The following is a 26,267-nucleotide window of genomic DNA, read 5'->3' as shown; positions in this document are numbered from 1 at the left end:
GTTTTTGAGAATTTGAGGTCGTAATGTCTACGAGAGTACCGCCTGGATGCCGCACACTATATTTCAGCACCCGGTTTAGCTTTCGACGCCATGCTATATAAAACCCGCGTTGAATTGGAACTGTTCACAGACGTCGACATGTACATGCTTATCGAATCAGGCATCAGAGGCGGCATTTCAACTTGTGTGCAAAAACATGCTGTAGCAAATAATAAATACCTTGAAAACTACAACCCCGACTCCCCCCGTAAATATATAGTTTACGTTGACGCCAATACCTTATATGGGTTCAGTATGAGTCAGCCTTTACCATACGGCAACATACCGTATGCTCTTTATCCATCCATTACAAAATGGATCGATAAAGAGCATTTATATACAATTTTAGATTCTATAATGAATCATCCTAACGATGCGGATACAGGCTACATATTCGAAGTCGATGTAACGTATCCGACAAACTTGCACGATCATCATAACGATTTGCCGTTTCTACCGGTGTCGGAAGCACCGCCTGGTTAAAACTGTAGAAAATTATTGACCACTCTCGACGATAAAACAAACTACGTCTGCCACTATGTAGTGCTCAAGCAGGCTATAGCGAACGGGTTGATTGTCAAACAAGTGCGCAATATATTGTTCTTTGATCAGAAAGCGTAACTCAATAGCTATATAGATTTGAATACTGAAAACCGAAAAAGAGCCGCAAACGATTTCGAAAAAGACTTTTTCAAACTGATGAACAATTCCGTGTTCGGTAAAAGTATGGAAAACGAGAGAAACTATAAGAATTTTAAACTGTTGACTGACGAAATAAAACTGAGAAATTTAATCGCGAAATCCACCTTTATAGACAGGATAATATTCAAAGAGTCTTTAGTCAGCGTACAAATGGCCAAAGATACGGTGCATTTAAATAAACCGATTTATGTGGGCTTTACGATATTGGATCACAGTAAAACCGTAATGTACGAATTTCATTACAACATTATGAAGATAAAATACGGATCGAAAATCTCTCTGCTGTACATGGATACGGATAGTTTCATCTAAGACATTGAAACCGATGATTTTTACGCCGACATGCGAAGTGATGATCTGTTTCAACATTTCAATACGTCAGATTATCCGAAAGATCATCCGAATTATTCTGTGAAAATAAAAAAGTACTGGGTAAATTTAAAGACGAATTAAACGGAAATCAAATCGTTGAATTTATCGGATTGAGATCGAAAATGTATACATTTAGAACGGCAAATGATAAAATTACGAAAAAAGCAAAAGGTGTAAAAAAAAATATAGTCCAAAAAAGTATTACGTTTGACGATTATAAAGCATGTCTTGACAATTCAGATTTGGAAACTTACAAGACTATGACGCTCTTCAGAACGACGAAACGTACCATAAACACTGTAGTTACGAATAATTTAGTGCTGTTGAACTACGATGACAAACAGGTGGCTGTAGATAACATCAATACGCTGGCTTGGGGTCATTACAATATGCCGTTAGAATTGAAGCGTTTATATGGAAAAAATAAAAACTAGTCTAAGTCCATTTTATTATCGCAATCGATTTTGTTAATAAGTTTAGTTATTTAATATACGTTAATTTACATTCCTTACAAATACTGCAACTTGATCGTATTTTATTTTTTTCAACAACGACGCAATTACGCGATAGAGTTCTAAATCTACATTTCAAACAAAACGAATACATTACATCTCCTCTAAAATATGTACAACGTAATACGCAATGTCAATACCACATGTAAATTCTATGTCATGATAACTGTGTCCATTATTCATTTTCTTTAATCTATTATATACTGTATAAAGTTCTTTATTTTTATTGATTTCGTCCAAATCCAATTCTGTAAGATTATTAAATCTATGTGGTAAAAATATATTCCCGAATCCTTCAATTGATGCAATAATCGATTTACCGTTTCTAGTATTCATAAACTCCATCTTTTCAATTTTATATTCCTTATTACAGGTCAATTCACCGATATTTTTAATAGCATTGCTATAATTTAAGCTATTCAATTTATCGAAGATATTAGACATTTTTGTGATTCTATATATAAAAGTAATAAAACTTAAAATTAGTATTTTATTGGTGTTAAAAAATATTTGTTTAAATGTGAAATGAGTTTGTTACGAACAGATAAAAGACAATTGTTTGTGTTTATCGATACAAATACCAGTTTTTTGCCTTTAATACATTATTATTTATGTTATTTTTTTTACTTCTTTTAAGTACGAACATGTCCATTAAAGCTATTTTAGCGAAAGAACTCCACAAGCCTGCCAGATGCAATTATCCAACCAGAAAAACGGAATTAAAAAGTATAAATGACTCAGTCCAAGCAGACATAGCCGAAATGATACCTTATTCACGACAAAACAACGGCTAGAAGTACTTTATGACGGTTATCAATTGTTTTAGTAAGTTTGCATACGCTATACCGTAAAGAAGAAGACGGGTATAGAATTCGCAGTCGCTTTGCATCCACAAAGATTCGCAAATCACAAGATGAAATATTTTCAAACAGATCAGGGGAAAGAATTTTATAATCCGCAAGTTAAAATCCTTTTGAAGCAGTACAACATAAATCACTATTCTACATATTCAGATAAAAAAGCCGCCATAGTTGAACGTTTTAATAGGAAGCTAAAGACGAAAATGTTTACCAAATTTACAGAACACGGGAACTATAAATGGATTAATATGTTACAAAATCTCGTCGATGAATACAATAATACGGTGCATTCGGCTCCAAAATTTAAACCGAAATATGTAAATCAAAAAAATGAACAGCAAGTTCTCGCAAATTTAAATAAAAAATACGACAGGAAACCGTATTGTAAAGATTAAATTTCAAGTCGACGATCCGGTTCGTATAAGCAAACATAAAAAGATATTCGACAAGGGTTATTTGCCAAATTGGACGAATGAAATTTGATCGATCATTTCATTTATCCATTTCATTGATCATTTCATTTATCCAACCACACCACGTCTTTTAGAGTTGTTAGTTTATAAAAATACAGACCTGAGAGATTCACAGAGCAGATATACGAACTTATAGTGAAATGTTAAAACATACTGGAGCCCATTTGATGATGCGACATGATACAGATACAGTAAATATAATGAAGTTATTAGAAAGCTATTCCCTTCAAAAAGAACTGTCAACTCAATCTCCCCATATAAAACACCATCCATGTCTTTTAGTGTTTCAGGGTTGTTACATGCACAAAACAATTACAATTCAATATATTTATATTAGGGCGATCCAAACGAATTGATTGATAAATTGTATACACTTGTGGGTGAATATGACGCTGTAAACAAGGGCATTTCAAACGAAATCATATCCATAATTAAAGAATTTAAAGATGTTGAATTGGAATAGATTTTTGAATATTAATTAATTTTTTTTATATAGAGAAATGTCACGATTAAAATTAGGTCACAAAGGTCGTGGAAAACGAGGCCCACCGGGGATAGGTTTTCCCTCACACCAGATGGGAATTTTGATATAAATCATCATAGATTGTGTAACGTATCTGATGCAATCGGTGATACAGATACATTGAATTTGAAACGTACTGAACATATGTTTAACAAACACAAAACCATTCTCAAAAAACACTTTGTCGGACTCGAAAGATTGGACGAGTTTGACAAGTGCATACAAAAACATATAATGATAAAATAGTAAAAAGATGGGTGAAGAAACTAAAAGGTTTATGAAAGATGCGATTGAATTACTTACAACAAAAATCAATACATACATAGATGAAAATCTACATGGTTTTGTTAGTGAAGATGGTTTGAAAATGACCATCAAGAAATATGTAGAGAATAAAATGCAAGAGATTGAATATATGGTGGCAGAAATGATTCTTGAAAATGAAAAAAAAAAAAATTGAAAGTAATTAAGCAATAATTTATTTAAATTGAAATTAAAGTCTTTTATATATAGATATTGTGAAGAAAAGAGGTCGTAGAATTATTGGTTCTGTGATGAATAAAGCTGTAGATTTATTACCAATTGAAGCACACATACCATGTTATAATTATTGTGAGCCTGGGACGAAATTAGATAAAAAATTAAAACGTGGAGATAAAGGCATTAATAAATTGGATGAAGATTGTAAAATGCATGACAGCATATTCAAAATATTCAGATACCAAAACCAGAGCACAAGCTGATAAAGCACTGGCTGAACGAGCTTGGGAACGTGTAATTGCCCCAGATAGTAGTTTGACTGAAAGAGCGGCTGCCTATGCTGTAACAAACGCGATGAAATTAAATTCTAAATTTGGTGGTAGATTAAAATTAAAGAAAAGAGGGGGTAAATTAAAAAAAGGGGGAAAAAATCGATTCAATACCGAGGCGTGCTTTATATGACAACAAATTGATTGAGTATGCAAAACAATTGAAAATTCCACATTTTAGAATTGTTTTTATGTTGGATGCTTTACCAAAAAAGATTAGAAAAATAAACGTGCTATAATCAATTTGGACACTTCAAAGGGTAATGGTACACATTGGGTTTGCTTTAGAAAAATCGATAAAAATGTACATTATTTTGATAGTATAGGAAATATACACCCACCTCCAGAATTGATGAATTATTTTGGAAAATCTAATTAACGTACAATTATAACGGATATTAGGCCGATGATGATGTAATTAATAGTCGATTGTGTTTAGAATTTTTATTAGAATAAATTATATATTTTTGATTTTGATTTTTTTGTTTTAGATATGTCGTGTTTGTTATCGATTGACAGAAACAATTCGTTGATTAAAAAATCATTTTTTCAACCAATCGACCTTTCAAAAAACCAAATGAATTGGGATTAAAATGGTTGATGACGACCAATACTATTCCAAATGTTGAAGAGAACAAAAATAATAAATTGTATTATGCATTCGATCAGGACGTCAAAAAAGATGAAAATAATAATTATGTATTTAAAGGAAAAATTACATAACAATACCAACAGGTAGTTATGAAATTGAAGATATTGGTGAATATATACAGTGAAATGAAAAAAATTAAAAACACTGTGTGGATAGATTTTTCAGATAAAGATCTAGTATTTGTAATCTCTTGGGTTATGGGGCGAGAATTCTCAAACCAAATCTAACACATCATTCAGATCGAATAATAAATACCGCTCCTGTAAATGTAATACGTGTAAAATGTAATATTATTTCGGGTGTATATAAAAACGAGAAACAAGATAGCATTTTGTATGATTTCCCAGTAAATGTCGATCCTGGTGATATGATTGAAGAATATCCATTTTATATTGCATTTGTACCAGTAGATGAAAAAAAAATTAACAATTTAATAATAAAATTGACCGATGAAAAAGATCAGTTATTAAATTTACGTGGGGAACGAGTAAGCATGTCGTTGGTATTGAGAAAATGTTAATAAATTACAGTTTGATTGTTTTTCTTATTATTAGAAATTTAATATATAAGTGATGAGTTTTTAGTTGTTAAAAAATTGACAGAGGAAAGCATTAAGAATTTAAATCTCGGATTTGAAATCGTTGGGGGAAATTAAAAAGCGCCAATAAGTTATTGAAATGAAAAAATAATTTTTATTATATAGATTGAAAGATGAATTATTTAAATGTTAAAAAAAGTCCCGTCTACAGACGAATCGTTAACATATAAACAAGTCCACAAACACACCCCGTTTGAAAATAGCTTTAAAACGGGTAAGATTATAACAAGAATAAATCAACCAGTGAGTATACTGTTCCGAGTGATAGTTGTCTACGTATTCGTGGGAAACTTGTAGGTGAAAAAAATAAAAAATCAACGTCAGAATTAGTTAATTTTGCGGGTGCCTTTCTCTTCGATGAGATAATTTATCAAATAAATGGCTAAGAGGTGGCCATCACGAGAAACGTAGGTGTGACCTCTATTATGCAAAATGTGATTTCAATAACAAATAATTCAATTCTATTGTTGGAACAAGCCGGATGGGTTAATGGAGCAAATAAGATTAACATGGACGATGACGGTGCCTTTACTTTATATATACCATTATCAATGTTGTTAGGTTTCGCTGAAGACTATAAAAAATAACTATAAACAACAGACAAGAATTATTATTGAAACGTACTAGTGATAATGTGAATGCAATACTGGCCACAGTTTCAGATCATATATCTAAACTAGAAATAACAGATATCGCATGGCTTGTAGTCATATTTGAAGGTGTCGAGTCAATTAATATCAATTGGAATTGGCTAAATTCAGAGAAAAAATGAAGAGTTGCGTATACCATTTAGAAGTTGGGAACTTCATCAGAATCCAACAGTCCCACAAACAAAACCTATGACGTGAAACGTAAAATCATCATCACAATTAGACAAACCCCGATACGTTATTGTAGGCTTTCAAACCGATAGATTAAATAAAGCTACAAAGAACGCGTCAGAATTTGATTCGTGTAACGTTAAAAATATTAAAATATTCATAAATTCAAACTGTAATCCATATCAGGATTTAGATTCGACCCCCCTGATCGAATGTTGATGTAAAAGATGTTTGTGGAACATAAACAATCGTATTATAAACTGACTGATTCACCATACACATATTCAGATTATATACGTGATTGATTGTTCACAAGATGAATCGATAAAAATGGGTGTTATTGATCTGAAAATTAAAATTGACGTTGAAGAGAATTTTAAACCCAATACAATCGCGTATTGTTTATTAATGTATGAAAATATAGTGGCTTACTCACCATTAACCGGCAAAGTAATAAAACAACGTTCATCACTATTTTATTTTTATTATTTCATGAGATTTTAAATTGTTTATTTTTATTTATTTTTTTCATCTATTTTTATTTTTTTTGTAATTAATGATTGACAGTTGATGAGAGAGACGACTCCCAATTAACGTCATTACTAATCATGTTATACACATGTAAAAGATTGGGGATTCCCCATTGACGTCATGTGTTATTTTTATTCTTTTGTAATTAATGTGTATTGTTTTATGAAGGAAACAGAATTTTGCTCACTACACTCTTTCATGGTGAAAATTTAACAAGAAAGAGGGGGTCACACTCGTAAAAAAAACCCTGAGGTTTTGTGTCAATCTTTAATGTATTGATTTATTGAAGAGACAGAGTCATGTTTTGCTGTGCTTTTTGTAGTAAATACACTCATTCATGGTGAAAATTTAACTAGAAAGAGCGGTCACTCTCGTAAAAAAAAAAAAACATAAGGTTTTGCGTCAGTGGCTGGTGTTCTGGACTGATTGGCTTGACGCATAATCTCAGGTTTCTATACTACTGCCGTGTCACCCGCAAAAAACGCGACAGTGACTTCGTCTTAGTCGGAAAGTCTGCAGTATAGATAGAGCTTAATACGGGTTCCAAGAAAGAGCCTTTAGGAATTCCCACTTAATTTCGAAGAACATGGACAACTTCTGGTTATAATTCACCTGAGAGAAACAACAACCTTCCAGATAGCCGCATAGAATAAAATAGCAGGTTAGGAAAGGCTCATCTTTAAATTGTACAAAAGATTAGGTGATACCCCTTTTCAAACACCTATTGGATGTCTAAGAAGGCTGCCGAGCAGTATTTTTTCTTATCAAGGCTTCTGCTGATTACATTTACAAGCCTGTGTGTTTACTCAGTAGTGGAATGTCCACAAAGGAAACCGAACTGATGGTCAGGAATTACACGGTCATGCTCCAAAACAGGTTTCATCCTCCGAAGGAATAACCTTTCGAATACCTTCGATAGAATAGGTAACAAGCTTATTGGTCAGTATAACATCATATCGTACTGGTTTGCCTGGTTTTGGAACCATGCGAAACTTTTCACTTCGTTGGGAAATATGTTTGGAGAATGCAGTTAAATAGATAAGAGGCAAACATTTCAACCTTTTCCTTGTTACTCTTAGTCGAAGACCCATCAGCCGTTGTCAATGGAGGATGTGAGAATGGAGGTCGTCGGAAGTTCCTTGTAGCTCTTCATAATGAGTAACTTCCTCTATGTAAAGTGGAACGCTTTCAAGATAACACTTAAATGTCTCATTCTTATAGGTTGCAATAAGCCTTTTCAACCTACAAGCGGTCCTGTTAAGAGATGTCTTATTCTCGGCTCTCCTGTAACATTGCCACCTTCTCCTGAGCTTCCTTTTCCCAGCAATAAGGTATATTACCTTCCTTGGGTGGCCTGTATTCATTCGATCCTCACCTTTAACCTCCGGTGTCGATCACCGAGAAGTGTCGATCATTGTTTCTTGTATAAGATCAAAAATAAAATTTATACAGTTAATTCTCCACGGATACGTTGGTAAAATAAAAGGTATGTCAATGTTTAAAAGCTGTAATAACCGCCGGGTACGTACACCCATAGGTCCAGTATAACGTGGATGGTCTTCATATCTTTGTAAATTAGGATTTTCAAGAACTGCGGTTAAAGCCGGGTGATTCGGTTACCCTTTAAGAGAGGCAAGTATGATGACAGAAGTTGGTCACATCTATCCCAAAGTGATTTGTTTGTTTGGCATTTCTCTCGCCACCACCCCATTCGATCGCCCTAAAGCATAAGACCGTATGTCGTGCCATAAGCGGCTACTGAACCTCGAAATAGTTTAGCGACCAGTGTCCTAAATAGCTCCTAGAGCTTACCTAACAATGTGAGCGGACAGCGTGCACAGTCCCGTACACCACCGTCTCATTATTCCAACCGCTCACTTGTCATATATTTACTAAAATGGGTAGACGCACCCCGTCAACTACTAAAAATATATGACATCCATAAATTAAAATTTACTTCACCTAGACAGCAATTCGCTACCACGCCTAGGTCGCTGAATGCCAGCAAGTACCTGTTCACCATATTAAAGTGTTGGAGCCTTAATTGGCTGGTGGTCAGCCATATATCTCTAGGTTAGCTTCCCACAGCAGTGCGGTAGGAGTCTTTCCATTAAGTAAACTACTGATGTCGGTTGAACAAAGCAACCGCATCAAGGAACTCCCACACGGTCCGACAATGGTCTCGCCACATTGACTCGCCGCTTGTGAGTGGCCAATTTTCCCCTCGACCTCTAAGTTCTAGGATGGCCCGGTTTCTGGCCCCTCCCAAGAGCAGGACAGTCAAACACCAGATGTTCATTTGACTGGACCTCCCTGCAGACGCACAGTTCATCAGCTACCAGGCGGAACCGAAACAGATATTGGTTCAAATTAACATAGTTGGTGAGCACCTGGGAACCCGTTGCCCCTAAAAATGAACTCGAGGCATATTATCCCCCAGATCCCATACACACTTATACAGTGATCTTCCCTTAGTCGGAGTGTCCCATTCCAGCTGCCATGCGTCCATCGCGAGGCTCTGCAGCCTGTTCCGCAGGCGGGAGATGGGCAACTGAACAAAATTTAGATCCGGTGCATTGTAATCACTGTTCCGTTCCGGTACTGATCCGGCCCGAAACCGCATCCCAAATACCTCGGCCTACCGGCCTCTTCGCAATCTCCACATGGCTGCCCGAACTTTCACCACTAAATCGACTGGGAGAGCCTTTTCCAATAAGGTGGTAGCCTCGTAGTAGATTGTTTTAAAAATACAAGTGCATACAATTAAGTCTCTGTGCTGCTGGTCACTCCTTAAATTTTGAAGAAGTGCTCTATTCATATTAAATCTATGTGCCCAAATGGGGACCGCGTAAGAGATCATGCTTTCGAAGACACCTTGGTACACCATGTACATTTGACGGCCAGACAACCCACAGTCCTTCTGAGCAATCATAAGTTTGTGCATCACTGAGATGGCGTCTGCTGTTACTTGCCTAATGTGGTTGTTAAATAGTAACTATCTCAAAGTGATGGTTTACTGCACTCAACAAGTCTGCTAGTGACAGAACTTGATCTAAAAGCACCTGCAGCAAGACAGAGAAAAGCATGATGTACAGCATCTAACATCTTCAGCGCAGTATTACATGCTGAAGAGTAGGCGATAAAACCATAATCTAGGCAGGAATGAACTAAAGAATAATAAAATCGCAACATACATGACCGATCGGTTCCCCAATTGGTGTAGCTAAGGACTCGCAGCATATGTAAAAGTGTGGAACATTTTGTTTTTAGTTCTTTGATGTGTTCGACCCAAGTAAGGTGATTATCAAAAAATAAACCTAAAAATCTGATGTCGGGAGAGATAGTAGATTAGCTCACCATTGAGAAACATTTGCAGAATGGAAAGGTCCCACAGCTGAGAAAAAACTACACATTTTGATTTCACAGGTGAAGGTGAAGCCAGTAACCTTGGACCAAGCTTTAAGGCAAGATATTATGTTCTGTAGTAGTCTCTCTACTGTGGCTGTTGAATGGGACATAATATATATGAAAAAATCATCAACAAATAACGAACATGAAACAGAAGGTTGCACACATTCAGTAACACTGTTGATGGTTATAATAAATGAAGGTGGAACTTAATACATTTCCTTGAGGTACTCCATTCTCCAAGGTGACACTACCTGATAAGGAAACATGAACACAGAAAGTTCAGTCATTTAAGAAACCCCTGATAAATGCAAGCATACAACCCTTGACTCCCCATTCTTTAAGGGTGTTAAGAATACCATGTCACCAAGCCATATCATAAGCCTTCTTGATATCAAGGAAGATAGCAACAAGATGCTGACAGAATAGGAAAGTTTTGAAGTTGAATAGCTGCTTCCAGTGAAACTAGGTGGTCAATGGAAACCCACCAGGTTGGTCTAGTGGTTAACGCGTCTTCCCAAATCAGCTGATTTGGAAGTCGAGAGTTACAGCTTTCAATTCCAAGTAAAGCCAGTTATTTTTACATGGATTTGAATATTAGATCGTGGATACCGGTGTTCTTTGGTGGTTGGGTTTCAATTAACCACACATCTCAGGAATGGTCGAACTGAGAATGTACAAGACTACACTTCATTTACACGCATGCATATCATCCTCATTCATCCTCTGAAGAATTATCTAAACGGTAGTTACCGGAGGCTAAAAAGGAAAAGAAAGAAAGAAGGTGGTCAATGGAAGAATGTCCTTAGTGGAAACCACACTGTTCTAGGCATAGATGACTATGTCTCTCTAAGTATCATGTGAGTCTGCGGTTCACCATTCTTTCCACGACTTTACATAAAACAAAAACAGGTAAGAATATTGCCCTCAATTCCCTATTCTTTAAGGGTATTTAGAATATCTAATCACCAGGCTTTGTCATACACCCTCCTGATGTCAAAGAAATTAGTGTCAAGTTGCCGGCGGAACAGAAAAGAATTTTGGATAGCTATTTCCAGTAAGACCAGATGATCAGTGGAAGATCGTCCTTGGGAGAAACCACATTGTTCTGGATATATCAGAGTGTGCTTCTCTAAATACCAGGTAAGCCTTCAGTTCACCATTTTCTCCATCACTTTGCACAAAATGCTCATCAAGAAGATAGGTTGGTAACCTGAGGAGCATGCTTTGTCTCTACCAGGTTTAAGAATTTTTAGGACAATTGATTTAGATTTAGAAACGTGGCTGAAAACACACGTGGCTCCGTTCTATGACGAGGGTATTGGAAAGTTGGTACCATCCTACGACAAATGTCTAAATCGGAATGGCTACTATATAGAAAAATGGTGTAACTATGTAAGTACTTATTACAAATAAAAAAATTTTTATTTTCACTGTGGTTTTAATTTCGTGACCAATCGGACCTTGAAAAAAAAATAACCCTTGTATGTACATTCACCTCAGGAAAGGTGATGGGAAACCACATCTCTCCTCATTTACGCGTATAACCCCAGCATAGAATCTTATTATTTCTGAAAAAGCAAAATCTTGTCTCCCTTGTACAAATATGTTGCACACAGACACAACACATTATTATTATTAATCATTAGCTCAAAAACACGTTTAAAATGAAGCAATGTCGATCAAGATGCAAATAACTAGGTGACTAATGATATGCATACCAGAGCACTCCCCTTAAAGAAGGAGTAATTACTAAGCACTGTTTATAATTAAGAAGAATTGCACTAAAATAATCTATGAAAGTAATGTAGGTTAGGGTCACAACATACACATTTAACTGTATTTTGTATCGCTTGCTGACTTTATCCACATAAAAGTATGCCTGATCATTCTATTCTATTGAGAGATAGAAAGCAGAAACTTTAAAACTAGATACAATCATAAGAACCACTGTAACAGCTCAGTGGCTGAACTGATTTAGATTATGACCTCTTGTTGGAGGTTTGAAGAGTTTGTTACTGAGAGTGACATTATATATATATATATATATACAGATATGTATGTGAGTATAGAAGTGAAGATTTACTGGTTGAAGCACAATCATTAATGAATTGAATTAACGAACAGTGATCAGTGGGCCTCTATCACTGTGTATGAACTGAATGATTAAAATTAATCGTATAGATAGTATTAAAAAATAATAGAATTAAATTTATGTTAAATAAAATAATACTGTATTAAATAAATTTTAAAAAACTCTGTTTAATAATAATGGACTTCCTGTGGGGACTGGTGAAGTGATGCAAGCACCTTGTGCGAGGCTAGACCAATCATCACCATCAACTGGTAATAAATGGGGTTCCCCTAAGGTGCTGGGATATGCAATGGGGCGATCTTATAATGTCTCTGTAAACAATCGTCCAATTTTCAAAATTTAAGGAGGCAAATTTTAACTTTTGCATGCATCAGGTACACTCTCGATTCAACAAATCATGATTATTTGGAAATTTTGTTTATCTTCGCAACCAGTCTTCTGATTTTCAAAATTCAAACAGGGTATTTGCTAGTACAATACAAAATCATCATGTAACCAAACCAGAACAAAAATTAACTGATATACTCGGGAATGGACTTATTACACGACTACCCAAAAGGGATATGCAATGGGGCGATCTTATAATGTCTCTGTAAACAATCGTCCAATTTTCAAAATTTAAGGAGGCAAATTTTAACTTTTGCATGCATCAGGTACACTCTCGATTCAACAAATCATGATTATTTGGAAATTTTGTTTATCTTCGCAACCAGTCTTCTGATTTTCAAAATTCAAACAGGGTATTTGCTAGTACAATACAAAATCATCATGTAACCAAACCAGAACAAAAATTAACTGATATACTCGGGAATGGACTTATTACACGACTACCCAAAAAGAAGTTAAATGTATTTTGTGTGTATGTATGTTTGTTCCCACCATGGCAGCTCAACAGCAGAACCGATTTAAATTATGAAATCCTACATTACTGGAAGTGTCATAGAATATATATATATGTGTCTCTCTCCCTCTCTCTCTCTCTCTCCCTTTCCCTCTCCCTCACCCTCTCACACCCTCCCACTACTTCTCCCTCCCTCCTTCAAGAATTTAGAATTTATCTTAACAAAATTTTATTTGTTCATATATTAAATAATTAATGTAGATTTAAATCCCACCTAAAAAAAAAAATCAATTACCTACTTTATGATGCTGCTCTGATGTAGGTATCACCATGGTTTCCCTTGATCCACCCAAGCAAATGCTAGGACATTTCTATTTTTTTTTTATCCATAGTTGCATATCTACCCATCCATTCCTGACAAACTATTTAATATATTATGTAATGAAGAGAATAAAGGATTTATTTATTTAATCAAAATGACTAAATGATTCAACATGAGCACTGCAGTTTGTTTTTTTTTTTTATTTTCCAATTTGGTCAACTGAAAATATTTACAAAAATCCTTTATTAACTAAGTGGATATTAAAAAACATCCATTTTTTTATTGTTGAACAACTACTGATACAGATAAAGAATGTTTTGAAACCCATGCTATTTTTATTCTAAAGAATGACTGCAGAATACCAATACAGTATGTGATATACAGTGTGTGATGTATATATATATATATATAAACTGGAGATAGTCCCTTTCGATTCAAGGCAAAGGAGAATAAGATTTGTAAAGAAACTCCTTCCTCACTCCCTCTTTCTCTATCACTGTCTTTCTCTCTTGTCCCTTCCCTTCTCATCCTCAAATCATTTTCAATGTCCCTCAATACCCCTTTTTATTCTGTCTGTATGCCCTTAGTCATTCCAACCACCCACAACAGAACTAGCTTTCCAATTGAGGGGAACAATGGATTGACTTCTTTTTTGTCATAGAATATAGATAAAAAAATGAACTTTATTTTTATCTACCCACAGTATATCACTTTTTTGTACAACTGAACCAACATTTCTTCTGAGAAATGTTCACCAATGACATATATTCAGGATTCTGTTATTTTTTTATTTATGTTTAGTTTTTCTTTTCATGAGAAGGGATTTAAATATTTTTATTACTTTTAAGCAATTTATCTTGCAATTTTAATTTAAACTTATGAAATTAATAATTCACATAAATACTGGAAAAATCTAGCTAAAAGGTTTTTACAAGGCATAACTGACAATTAAATGTGTATATAAATGTAAAAAAGGAGGTTCAAAAACCGCTGGTTTAACTGGTTTTACGTAAAATTAAAAAAATAAATAAAATAACAAATAAGAAGAGAGAATAATTTTTTCTTTTAAGATTGAAAAAATAATTTTTTAATATAAATTTCATAACAGTGACCTAGTTAGTGTTTATTTCTACTTTCATTTCGATTTTCATACATTCTTCAACTTTTTACAAATTCATACTACTCAGATTTTTTTTACAGCTTTTTTCAGTGTAATAATAATTTTTTTTTTGTTACATTACTTTTTAAAAATATGTACACAGTAATAATAATGATATTAATTTATGATGAATTTGCATCTACTCATTGTGAAGTCTGGGCAAGTAATAACAAAAATTAAATTTGGTATATCCCGTAAGAAGGCCCATGGTCCAGTATTAAAAATAGCACCAAAAAAAAGTTAATACATTTTATTTAAATTTAATTGCCTTTGATTTCATTTTAAGTTACATTTTCTTAAGAAATTTTTTTTTATATACAAAGTGGATCAAAAATCACTAATGGAAAACAAAAATTATAATTGTTTTATTAATAAAATATTATAACTTTTTTTTCATATTAAACTTAGATAAAAACAAGAATAGTTATGTTAAAACACACCCTCCACGAAACAATAAAAATAGTGGCATTTCACTTGGAAAGTCAGAGGAGTATTTCCGAAAAAATTAAAATTTAGAAAGTTTTACATAACTAGAAAATCTCCTTCTGGCAAAGCCATACACAAAATGGTTTTGAAATTCGAACAGATTGGATCAGTGGGAGATACCAGAATATCAGTAAGACCAAGATAATCCAAAAATAATGAAAATATTGAATCTATAAGGATCAGTATATCAGAGGATGCCACAATGTCAACATGAAAATGTTCTACTCACTTGGCATTAGTCAAACCTCATTGTGCAGAGTATTGTACAAAGATTTAAAAATATTTCCTTACAAAATACCCCACAAAATGGACTTGAATGATTATGCATTACGCCTGGAATACTGGCAGTAATATATCAACCCCAATGATTCTGACGATTCCTTTTTACCTAATTTGTGGACGAGTGACAAAGACCACTTCCACCTTAGTGACTATGTTAACAAACAAAATTCTCATTTTGGGGTACTACCAATTCGCACTTGAACATCCTTTACTGTTTCTCAGCAAAGAATTATCAGGTATTTTTTTTTAAGAAATGGTGTTTCGGTGGCAGTAAACAGTAATAGATACTGACAAATACTTGAGGAATTTTTCATTTCATATCTTGGTGATGATGACATTGAAAAGGCCTGGCTCCAGCAAGATGGAGCCACAGCTCACACCAGCAGAGCCACAATGGAGTTCCTTAGATCAAAGTTTGGAAATCAAATAATTTCAAGAAATTTAAATTTTCGTTGGCCTCCAAGGTCACTAGATTTGATGGCTCCTGACTTTTTTTTGGGGCTGTTTGAAAAAAAATTTATGTTAATAAACCACAAAATTTAGAAAAGTTAAAAACAACATTCAAGCTGAAATAGCGGTAATACCTACACAGAAACACTGGTTTTGACTATGAAAATGTGTTGAAAAGGTCCCTCACATTTGTGAACATTTCAGACTTCAGCATTTAAAAGATATTACTTTCAAAATGTACTTGAACAAATCATGTTTTGACTGAAATTTAATTTAAAAATTAAAAAAAAATAGTTTTGAGTTAATTTCCAATGTTTTATTAAAAAGAAAGATGAGAAGTTACTTTTGGCCTACCCGTTAGTGCTGTTTAATAATCAATAGGGTTTTAAGCTGTAACAAATACTGAATTCCAATCATTAAATACTGGAACTAATCATTAAATGATTATTATGTAATTATCACTTTTACAAGTGGAAAAAATTAATAACACATCACCCTACATGCTGAATTTATATTTTTCAATAATTTAACTTAAATTACTTGAAAATCTAATATATTTAGTTGACTCTACAGCTCCTAGTGGATCTAAGCTACTAACAGTCACTCATTTTTCAAAGTAAGGCTGTTAACCCATGCCCAACCAACAACCTGAAGGACCAGGATTATTGTCAGGGATTTTCGTCCTTCGCCGAAAAGTATCCGTTTTAAGTCATTGAGAATTCATCTTTTCCATCCTGCTACATAATAAGAACCTACATGCAGCCATGCATTGACCCAGGGACTGAGGTCAAGGACCCGTAAAGTAAAACTTGCCGACAAAGCTGGCCAACTATCAGGCAGATAGTTCTGTCCCATTTACCACACTGTAAGCATTAATCAGCATTTAATGGTGAAATTTATTCTAAATCAATTTATCAGTCAGGGCCTTTTACCAGCTTAATTTAATATACTATTTTAAAAATAATTCATGGGATCTCCAAAAAGTTTCTATTTTTAGAAATAATATCTTACAAGTTTTAAAAAACTGTTTGCGAATGATCTTTTACAGAATGTTGTACTGCCTAAGTGTTATTTATTGATAATTTGAAAGTATATTTCATCAGAACAACTTTAACTTTCTTTTTTTTCTAAAGAAACTTCTTAGTTAGAAGACATGAATTTTCGATTTTACTGAAGTTATTTTGGACAAAAAATTAAAAAATATAACGAAGGGTAATTTATTTCAATTATTAAAATAATTATTATTAATAAATAGAATTATTTTTTTAATAAATGTATAATTAAAAATGTAAATTTTTAATTAAAAATTATGAACATTTTGTATGTTGTAATAAGTAATAGACAAGCACAAATAAAAGAAAAAAAGTGGTTAAGTAAATTTAAAAAAAAGGTGCTTACATAACTTCTAAAAGCAGATTTACAATTGCCCTTAACACTCAGGTTAACAAAATGTTTTAAAGTGGTAAAAAGTAAAGGAAGTGTGATATTCAAAGTATAAAATATTAACTAATTAAAAATTTGTTTAAGTTATCATAACTGTTAACTGATTTGAGCAATATGAAAACTTCCCACATTATCGTTTTACTCCACACAACTTGGAATTATAACAGCTTGAAATTGCTGTTTCTCGGGATGAACTATGGAAAATTAGTTTCTATGTTTATTATTATATAATTCAATATTAACTTTTATACTTCAAATATTTTATCAAAGTTTAAGTAAAAATGTAATAATTTAAACATAATTCAACACTTATACACAAACAACTCACGAAATTTTGAATTTTTTCTTGTCTATAAAATCAACAAATAATATTATTTCACTGTACATTGTTTCTATTACACGTTTTCAAAAATATTACTCACTAAAACTTCTACTTGCAATAATTTTAAAACTAAAAAATGTGATTTTGTGTTAAAATTAAAAAAATTAATAACTAGTAGTTCCACTATTGATTTTGATGAATAACAATTAATACTGATTTATTTTACAAAAAAAAAAGTTAATATTTATTTAATAAAACAAAATTTTAAAAAAATTGACAGTGCAATGCTTAAAACACATTTTATTAATTATCATGGTGGTAGATTTAAAAAAAAAAACATGTTGGTTTTGAAACATCACATAATTTACACATGTAAATTTTCATTTGATGAAGTATGTTATTGAAGTATCATGTATTTGTTTAGTATAAATTTTATTAATTTGCTCAAATTCTCATCACATTGTGATATTTTATTTAATACTGAATAAAATTTGTTTTGAATTTTTATTATAATTTCAAATTTTCATTCATCTTTAAATTTGTTTTAATGTTTATTGTGTATGAAATCTTAATTACTTGTAATCTTTTGTCTTCTCATATAATTAATAAGTTATTTATTGATAAATAAACTTAGTTTATCTCCCCTCTTTATGTATTAAACTTTGCTTTACGTTGACTTCTATATGAGTCATATTATGTGAGCATGTAGAAATAACTTGTATTTAAACAAGTTTTATATAGAAAAAATATTTTTATAATCATTTAATAAAGAAAAGTGTGAAATAACTATTATATTTTCATAGAATGCCTTATGCATTACTATACTCTTTGATAGGATTTTTAAATTTACTAAAAGAAAGTACATGACAACTCAAAAAAAAAAATGAAATCATTACAGATACAGATTCGATGATAAACCAGGATGCTATGTAAATATCCTCTGGAATTAATTTTTTATTATTGTAAGTGGATATATCTTGATTTCTCCAATAAAATTTTCTAAATATGTTACATGATAATTTTCTTATGAAATATATTAAAATCAATCTCATTCTTACCTGATATATTTCCAGCAGCTTCTTATATACTGTTCAGTAAATATTATTGCTGTCTGAAGATATTCTTTAACATCTAGTGCATCTGCTATTTTCCATTTCAATTCACTGATTATAATTCATTTCATTTGCACATCAAACGTAACTAAATGTGGTTAAAATAAGTGGCCTGCCCACATAGATGTTCTGTCACATGTTCATTGATTTTCAAATCTGTTTAAGTAATTTTAGAAAACTACTTAGTTTAGTATACCTGTGAACATTTCTTTTTATGTATCCTTTGTAACTGATGAAGTCGATGAGTTACTGTAAAAAAATAAATAACAGGAAATAATTATTATAACAGTAATGGATTAATGTATTTTTCTTTGTCATATTAATTATCAGTTACTTTTTTAGTAATAACATTATCGCTTAAATAATTTAAAAATATAAAATGAACAGACATTTTATTATCATTTTTTGGTACTTGCGTATTAAGATCACCGCAGCTACAGCTTTATTTAAAAACAAAGTAGACAATCGGATTTCAGTGGAAAATGAACAGTCTCTTTATTAATTATAATAAATCGCTATTTATATTTATTTATTTTATAAATATAATTCAACCATACTTAACCATAATTAACACCGTAACTTTTTGAGTATTTATTTAATAAATTCAGTAATTATTGCAATTATTTATTATTTAAATAATCAAAACACTCCTGTTAATTAGTCAAGGTTAGCGAGCGAAGCGAGCGTAGGTTAAGTTTGGTTAATAAAATAAATAAATATAAATAACCATTTATTAAAATTAATAGACTGTTTTGAATCTATGTTAAACTCTATATCGGCCCATTTTCCACCAATATCTGATTGACTACTTTGTTTTTAAATAAAGCTGTAGCTGCGGTGGTGTTAATACGTAAGTACCTCATTTTTAAACTGTATAGTAGAATATATTAAATTAATAATATATAAATAAATATATATATATATATATATATTAAAGTAATAATATTTTTTCTAAATGTATAAAAGAAAGAAGTTTTATAGAAATTAGTGTATGAATACTTATTTTTAATTTAATAATAGATTACAGTAAATTGTGTTTTCTAGTCTTCTTCGTAATATCATCTTATTTATCTGATTAATTTTCAGTATGTTTACTAAATTGTAAGATACAGTTGTTGTTGTTACTATTTATTAAATAATTTCTGTTTTATATATTTATAAAATTAAACATTAATAATTCTTTGTAGTCATTTTTTGTAATTGTTATTTTAAAAAAAGATTATTAGAAAATCTGCATTATCAAAAAAGGAAACAATTATAAAGTATGTTTTTTAATTGTTTTATTTAAAATAAAAGAAAAATACATTCTTCTTTTGAACTGTGCGTTAATTTATGTTTATGAACAAATCATCTTGTGAGATTGTTCAGTATGTTAGAGTAATTTTTTTTTTTTTAAATTAATGGCAATTTAAAATTCAGCACTGTCTCTTAATAAATATATCAACATTTTTGAAAACAAAGCTACACAGTTTTAAATTTAAATTACATCCATTTATTACATAAAATATATAAGAGTAGCTGAAATGAAAGCACATAATAAATCCATTATTGAGGTTTTCTTTTTTCAAAGAGTAAAATACCTTTTTTTTAGAGATAATTTATAATAACTAGACAAGAGTTAAATTGTTGGTGCATAATTATTATTTTTCAGTTATAGTTATGAAAACTTTTCCCCATTCTTTTTTTTTTAATTGAAGACAAAAATTCTATACGTTTTGTTAGTTTTTGGGAATTGGTTTGCTGTTAACAATTTTTATGATGGCAGACATTTATGCTGTACAGAACAGCATGAACAAATCTTGAGTATATCTTTTGTTCCATTAAGGTATAACAAAAACCTTCTGTATTACAGGTTTGTAAATATATTTTTATTTATATTTAAATTAGCCAGCAATTTTTTTTTAGAGTTCTTAATACTAATTACTGTTATTAATTATCCCAGCACTGAATTACACAGGCTAAATTTATTCTATAACTAGTGATTTGTAAAGTAAAATTAACAGGTGAATAAGGGACCCACCATGTGGTTCTGTAACTTCATAGTAATTAATGTTAATAATTATTCTAGCATTTAATAATCACTGATCGCTTTATTTCACTGCTTAAAGCTAATTTGTAAAGGATAAACGTTCTGTTGGTCACTTGTTGAACACTAAAGCCAGAGCAGGCAGCTATCGCATCCGTTGCACTAGAAAGCACAGACAAGAATTCCTAAATAGGTAAGAGAGATGAGAAACAGAAAATAGTGTATTTTATAAATTTTAGGTGGGGTTTAGAAAGGATATTGAGCAGTGAACAATATATTTAATTAATGTGTGTGATAAGATCAAATACTTTGGGTCAGGGTAGAAAGCTGCATTCTATGTCTGTTAATTTTAATAATTAGGGTTGTTTTTTTATTTAGTTGAATGGAATACATAATTATAGACTACATGGAAGTGGTTTGTCAGAAATTTTTTAATCTATTAAGAGAATTGTATAAATGCAACAAAACAGCAGTGTGATGTACCATGGGATTATCAAAGATATTTATCACTTCTAGCAGTCTGGAACATGGTGTTCATTGTCACTATTGCTCTTGGCTTTATTTATTAAAGATATAAATAACTGTCTTGGGAGGGTGTACAGATAAGTAATCTTAACATAAGGGGGTTATTTATTATATGCAGATGATTTGGTGATTATGGCATCTATCCAAAGTCATTGCAGATGATAATTAATCATTTGAAATTTAGTTGTGAATGGTCATGACCGGGTGTAAATATGAATAAAACTAAGATAATATTCAGAAAAGAACACCAGTTAACGATCTGTGAAAAATTGTTTTGAGGAAATGAATAAGTTGATAATGAAAAATAAATATAAATATTAACGGATTATTTTCATGTTGATCGGTGTGTAAGTGAAATAAAGTGCGTCTGTGGTTAAAACAGGGTTAAATAATATAAAAAAGACCTTTTGCTTAAAACCAGCTGTTCAGATGAAGAAACCGACTCACAATAACAGGCTCAGAACTTACCATACTCCAGAGACAAAAAAACAGCATACAAAATTAATTTAGGAAATAAAACACTAAATACATCATTAATATAAATAAAAACCACTAAGTGGGAATTACAACAGAATTGGTACAATTCAAAATTTTACTACCCCCAAAGTTGTTTATTACAACTTTCTGTTTTCTACAGATGATGTGCGACTAGCTTGTCAACATATAATTTTCAAAATTACAGAAGGGAAATGCATGATAATTGCAATCAAATATTTTTAATAGGTTTCAAAACACTATCGAAACTCATTAGTCTATCAAATGCACAAAAAAATGCTGAGAAAATCTTAATTGAAATCAAAGGCTGAGCTGCCTCCTTCTTAAGAAAAAGGGCTGCTTGCAAGAAAATAATAGTATTGACTAAATTATTGACTGAAATGGATTCCTGCTCTTAACACAACACCCAATTTCAGAATGATGGTTTCAGATTTTTAATTCTCCATATAAACAAAAACAAAGGATGAGATTAATTACTTGTATATTCAAATCTCATCACATTTTTGTGATTTTCAAACAGGTTTTAATTAAAATTTAAAATTAGAAAAAAATGAAATTAATACTACCACAGCTGTTAACTTGAAGTTATGAATTTCCTTCATAACAGAACTGACTTGGTTACGTTTTACTCACTTCTTCTTATCTACTAAAATTAATTTTTATTATTCTCTTATGCATTAAAAAGAATGAAATAAGGAGCTAAGAGATACAAAATAATATTTACACACCCATATGTGAATTAAATGCTCTAACTAATTGGCTCAACTGAAGGCATCTAGCATGTGAGATGTCAAGTTTTTAAGGTTAATTAGCAGTAAACGTTCACGCCCACCTTGACTTTCTTTCATTAATATCCACATTTTATTTTTGTAATGTTGTTTAACCTCCAACTGGTTATTTCCCTCCATTGTAACCAGAATGTAGCTTAACTATAAAAAAATTAAACCAATTTGTGGATAAAAAGAGAATACAGGATATATATTACAGAAAGAAAATTATCACAAAGGAACAAGAAATAATGTAAAAAAACAATTTTTTTTTAAATTTATTTTTGTAGTTTTAATAAAGAAATCTGTAAGAATGAAGTCAAAATGGACTCAAGATTTTAGGTCAAAATTTGATAGTAGTTAGAAGGACTTTTTTAACATGGGTAAATGACATTTATCACCAAAATTATTAAGCTGTTTAGTGAGTAGGCTTGAAGAGGATACAACTCAGAATGAGGAATTTATAAAACTGCTATAATGTCCAGTGATACACACTGCTATATTTTGGGATAAATATTACTAATGGGGATGATCCCATTGGTTAACCTTGTTCCTGTAAGTAAAATTCATTATTTAAAGTACAATAATAATAATGTGGTTTAAGGCGAGTTCCAATGATATTACTTGATTTATTATAAAAATATTTAAGTTTTTCTTTTGCTGGAATTTTTCTATACATATTGTTTATGCATACTGGTGATCTAAATGAAATTTATGTCATTGTTATCTAATCTTATTTCATTCAATTTTTTTATAGCTTCTATTTTTCATGTTGTTATGTGTTATTAAGTTTGATATTAATTTTTAGAAAGTCTGATAGAAATTTGGAAATTTTATAAAAAAGTGCATCTATATAACTGATAAGTGGTATGATGGGAAAATTTTCTTTATGAATTTTTACAAGACCTGAAAATAATGGATTGTTAATATATATTTTTTATCTTCTATTAATTTGTTACAATCAGAACAGACTTGTAGGCCACATACTAGGGCATCCTGGAATAGTCGCATTAATATTAGAGGGACAAGTAAATGGGAAAAATTGTGCAGGCAGGCAATGTTTGGAATATGTAAAACAAATTGTTAGGAATGTAGGATATAGGGAATATACCGAAATGAAACGACTGGCACTAGATAGAGAAACTTGGACAGCTGCATCAAACCAGTCAAATGACAGAAGACAAAAAAAAAGAAAAAACGTATGTACTTTTGCAGGATTCCGCATCCTCAGTTATTATTGATTATTTAATTAAATTACATATTAACAAGTTAAAAAGACTAAAATAAACTATGAACATGATGTAATGTTTGTTATATCACTATAATATTGTAAAGAAAATTGAATTGACATTATAATATAATGACTCAAGGATGGGGATCCTACTAAAGTTCTTTCACAATAAAATTAAGATAAGATTTTTCATAACTCAATACTCTGTACTACATAGTTTATATTTATATGATTTAATATATAAATATGAATAAAATTTTATTAAACACATAAAACATATCTGTTTTAATAACTGGCTTCACAGTAATAATATTTAGTTCAATTGACCATACAACTACTTCAGTTTTTAAATGTAACTATTAATCCAATACCTGATACACCATTTTATAACTACTAATATATCCATTGATTCAAAAAATGTTATTAACTGATAAGATTACTATGCTAACTGTTTTGGTGTTCAAGAGTGATTTTTTGTTAATTATATATTTAAATAATAAGCAGAGTTACTCGAAGAACACATATATAATTTATATGTAGTAGTCTAAAATGTATGAGTATAAAATACTATATATATATATATATTTATATCTGGACATAAATTGGGTAGTATTACACAAATAATATTATTACTAGGAACAAAAAAAAATAATAAAATAAAAATCTATACATTAAATCTCTTCATACTTTCCCTCATATATATGAAAACAAAAGAATCTGAGAGTGACAAACATAAAACAGAGTAGCACAATCTCATAAATTATTTAATAGAAACAATTTATTATTCTGCAAAAAATGAGATTTTTTAAAATTATTTATCTTTAATAACACATTTATAAATGTTAAACAGCATGGAAAAATATAACATTTGAAAAAATTATTAATAACTTGCTTTCAGATTTCACTGTTATAACATTTAATATTTTTAAATGTATACATGAGTACTATTTTCAGATTAAATTTATTAAGTAACATAAAATTTCAGCCTTTTAAGTTTTATGTTTATTGATCACTCTTTAAAGATTTTTCAGTCACTTTACTTTAGAGGTATATCAGGGGAATCAAAAAAGTACCAGTTTTTAAAGCTCTAATTTCAAAGGCCTAACTCTGGCTAATTTCATAACCTGATATGATTTAACTCATCAAATCCATGATTAGACTGTTTTAAATTCTGAAACATTACTTGTCGCAGAGTTTTGTTTTAAAATGAATTAAGTCACAAAATGTTTAACTTCTCCATTTTTAAGTTTCTTAAAAATATACATCTTGATATCTATGCAATCAGTACATATAAACATAATAGATACATTATGTCAGCTAGGAGTTGAACTACTGGAGATCTTTGCAAAAAGCAAAATAAACTGCAAATTATAAGTCAAAAACTTCAGATTCTGCAATTTATGTAAAACAAAGTGACAAGTAACACTTCAGTATTTGAAACAATCTGTTTATGAGGTTTCAGTTGTTATTACTGGCCAAAGAACATTTGAAAAAATGTTCTTTGTAATCAGAATTTTAAAGGAGGGGCTCTTTTTGATTCACTTTAAAAAAATTGACAAATAAAATGTTTGGAAAACACTTAAAGGTGATCAACAAATATAAAACTTAACAGAATAAATTTTGATGAAGCTTCAAAAAAATATATTACTCTGTTTTTTATGTTCATCCTCAAACTACACCACAAATTATATTCTTTTTAAATAATAAATAAACCAAAAACATTTTCACTGCAATTGATTGCTGATCCAAAAAAATTCAAACTACTCCTTTGTAGCAAGCTTGCAAAACAGACTCATCATTTCTTACTTTGTAACCCAACATCTCGACATTTAGATGATCTATTGCACAAAATCTATCTTTCAGAATAAAAACTAGGTAAAAGATACAATTATCATTATGAAAGATACATTTATTAACAATTATTTTATTTTGAAATATACAATTAGCATTGACCTAATAAAATAGTAAAAAATAGGACATCCACTCAAAACTAAAGTAAGAGTTTCAGAAAACTAAGTTAAATAACTACTTACTTGGAATGGTCTGTATAGTACATAACCAGATTGTTATTATCAATGTACGTCTTGATAACACCATAACTTAATTAATTTAGTAATAATTACATTTTCCCAGTACATCACGAAACTGCATATTTTGGTTTCATTCTGGGAATAGGAAAATAACCTTACAATTCAAACTTCTCTCACTTATTACAAAAAACAATAACTGATCAAAATATAACTGTACGGTTGAATGTTCTGAAAACAAATGCCATTTTGAATGTAAAACGATAGAATGTTTTAGATTAAGAAAGGGATTGATTAATTCAACCTACAAGACTAGGCACTACGAGAAAAAATCGCGCCAAAAATTTCACTGTATTTCTGACATATAAACACGAAATTTAACAG

At 31.0% G+C, this 26,267-nt stretch overlaps 1 long non-coding RNA gene across 1 annotated transcript in view; it reads right to left on the bottom strand.

Annotated features, from left to right (window-relative positions):
• LOC142326485 (uncharacterized) overlaps nt 1-19,049 on the bottom strand; it is a 64,504-nt gene extending 45,455 nt beyond the window's left edge. Inside the window, exon 1 of the long non-coding RNA XR_012756795.1 lies at nt 18,759-19,049. This is a non-coding gene — a long non-coding RNA (uncharacterized LOC142326485). The remainder of the gene's footprint in view (nt 1-18,758) is intronic.
• Nucleotides 19,050-26,267: the final 7,218 nt, after the last annotated feature.

Source organism: Lycorma delicatula, chromosome 6, assembly GCF_047948215.1.
Source record: "Lycorma delicatula isolate Av1 chromosome 6, ASM4794821v1, whole genome shotgun sequence".
NCBI lineage: Eukaryota > Metazoa > Arthropoda > Insecta > Hemiptera > Fulgoridae > Lycorma > Lycorma delicatula.
The sequence above is the reverse complement of the archived record's forward strand: the minus strand, read 5'-3'. Positions and strand labels throughout refer to the sequence as shown.